Source organism: Otolemur garnettii, unplaced genomic scaffold (assembly GCF_000181295.1).
Source record: "Otolemur garnettii isolate 467f Iridium unplaced genomic scaffold, OtoGar3 scaffold00119, whole genome shotgun sequence".
NCBI lineage: Eukaryota > Metazoa > Chordata > Mammalia > Primates > Galagidae > Otolemur > Otolemur garnettii.
Window position 1 is genome coordinate 6,607,918 of NW_003852514.1, and position 2,876 is coordinate 6,610,793.

Sequence of the window (2,876 nt, forward strand, 5' to 3'; positions counted from 1 at the left end):
ATCTTCTATCTTTTTATTTATTTATTTATTTACATACTTATTTATCTCAAAGTATTATGGGGGTACAAATAGTTTGATTACATGGATTGCTTTTATAATGTTTCAGTCATGGTTAGAAGTATGTCTTTCACCCAGAGAGTGTTCACTCTACCTGTTAGGTTTTTGCCATCCCATCTTCCCCCATCACCCCTGCTTCATTTCTACTCAGTTTTGCTTCACATGTGTGCTCATCAATTTAATTCCAATTTAATAGTGAGTACATGCTGTATTCGTGTTTTCATTCTTTAGATACTTTTTTTTTCTTCTCCTTTCCCTCACCCCTCCCTCCTTCTATCTCTGTCTGCTCTTATCTTCCCCCATGCCCCCACCATGTCATTAATTATTCTCATATGAAGTTGAATACATAGGATTCATGCTTCTCCATTCCTGTGATACCTCCCAAGGAATAATGCGTTCCACCTCCATCAAACTTAATAGAAATGCTGCAAAATCTCCATTTTTTAAATGGCTGAATAGTATTCCATTGTATAAATATACCACAGCTTGCCAATCCATTCCTTGGTTGAGGAGCATTTAGGCTGTTTCCACATTTTAGTGATTGTAATTTGAGCTGTGATAAACAATCTATTACAACTGTCTTTATAATAAAAGTTTTTTTTTTTCCTTCTGGATAGATGCCCAGTAATGGGATTACAGGATCAAATGGAAGGACTGGTTTGAGTTCTTGGAGGTTTGTCCATATTTCCTTCCAAACAGGTTGTATTGGTTTGCAGTCCCACCAGCAATGTAAAAGTGTTTCATTCTCTCCACATCCGCACCAGCATCTGCAGTTTTGAGATTATACTCCCATTCTCACTGGGGTTAGATGATATCTCAGGGTGGTTTTAATTTGCATTTCTCTAATAATTAGAGATGATGAGCATTTTCGCATATGTTTGCTAGCCATTCGTCTGTCTCCTTCAGAAAAGGTTCTGTTCATCTCTCTTCTCCATTGATGTATGGGATTATTGGTGTTTTTTTTGGTGGATTAATTTAAGTTCTGTATAGGTCCTAGTTACTAAGCATTTGTCTGATTCAAAATATGGAAATATCTTTTCCCATTGGGTAAGTTGTCTATTTCCTTTGGTTCTTGTCTCCTTAGCTATACAGAAGTTTAATTTAATCCCATTTAGTTAATTAAATCCCATTTGTTTATTATTGCTGTTGTTTCTATTCCCATGGCAATCTTCTTCATAAAGTCTTTCCCCAGGCCAATATCTTCCAGTGTTTTTCCTATGCTTTCTTTGAGGATTTTTATCATTTCGTGACTTAAAGGTAAGTCCTTTATCCATCTTGAATCAATTTTTGTGAGTGGAGAAAGGTGCAGGTCCACTTTTAGTCTTTTACATGTGAATATCAATTCTCTCAGCACTATTTATTGAATAGGGAGTCTTTCCCCCAGTGGATGTTCTTGTTTGGCTTACTGAAGTTTAGCTGTTATAAGTTGTTGGTTTGTTTTCCTGATTTTCTATTTGATTCCAAATGTCTATGTCTCTGTTTTTGTGCCATTACCATGCTGTCTTGACCACTATGGCCTTGTAGTACAGCCTAAAATCTGGTATGGTAATACCCCTGGCTTTGTTTTAATTACTAAGAATTGCCTTAGCTATATGGTTTTTTTTCTGGTTCAGTACAAAATGCAGAATCATTTTTTCCAAGTCTTGAAAGTAAGATGTTGGTATATTAATAGGGATGGTATTGAATTGGCAGATTTTTCTGGGAAGTATGGACATTTTAACAATGTTGATTCTTCCCAGCCATGAGCATGGTATATTCTTTCATTTGTTAAAGTCCTCTGCTATTTTTTTCTTGGGTTTCATAATTTTCTTTATAGAGGTCCTTTACCTCTTTTATTAGGTATATTCCTAAGTATTTCCTTTTCTTTGGGGCTATGGGGAAGGGATCTGTGTCCTTATTTAGCCTCTCATCTTGGCTATTTTTGGCACATACAAAAGCAATTGACTTGTGGACATTGATTTTATACTACTGACTTGTGGACATTGATTTTATAATATTTTATAAATATTACTATATTTTTTGATGATTTCCAAGAGTCTGGTGGTTGAGTCTTTTGGGTTCTCTAAGTATAAGATCATATCATAAGAAAAGAGGAAGAGTTTGACTTCCTCTGCTCCCATTTGGGTGCCCTTTATTTTCTAGTCTTGCCTAATTGAATTGGCTAGAACTTCCAGCACTATGTTGAATAGTAATGGCAACAATGTTTTTGTTAGAGGTGAGTTCTACTTTTACTGCATTGTGGTCTGAGAATAACTGGGTCCAGTTCTAAGAGGAAAAGCTTTCAGTTTAACTCCATTCAGTAAAATATTAGCTGTGGGTTTCTCATAGATAGCTTCAATCAGTTTAAGAAATGTGCCACCTATGCCTAAACTATTCAGTGTTCTAGTTAGAAATGGAGGCTTGATTTTATCAAATGCTTTTCCTGCATCTATTGAGAGGACTGTATGGGCTTTGTTTTGCTTCTGTTGATATGGAGAATATCATTTACAGATTTTTTTATATTAAACCAGCCTTGAATCCCTGGGATGAAACCTACTTGATCATTATGTATGACTTTTTTGATGATAAGCTGTAATTATTGGCTAGGATTTTTTTGAGAATTTTTGCATCTATATTCACTAGTGAAATTGGTCTAAAGTTCTCCTTTTTAGTTGGGTCTTTTCCTGGTTTTGGTATCAGGGTGATGTGTGCTTCATAGAATGTGTTGGAGAAGATTCTTCCTTCCTCCTAAATTTTTTGGAATAATTTCTACAATATAGGAATAAGCTGGTCTTTGAAGGATTGATAGAATTCTGGTGTAAAGCCATTCAGATCAGGGC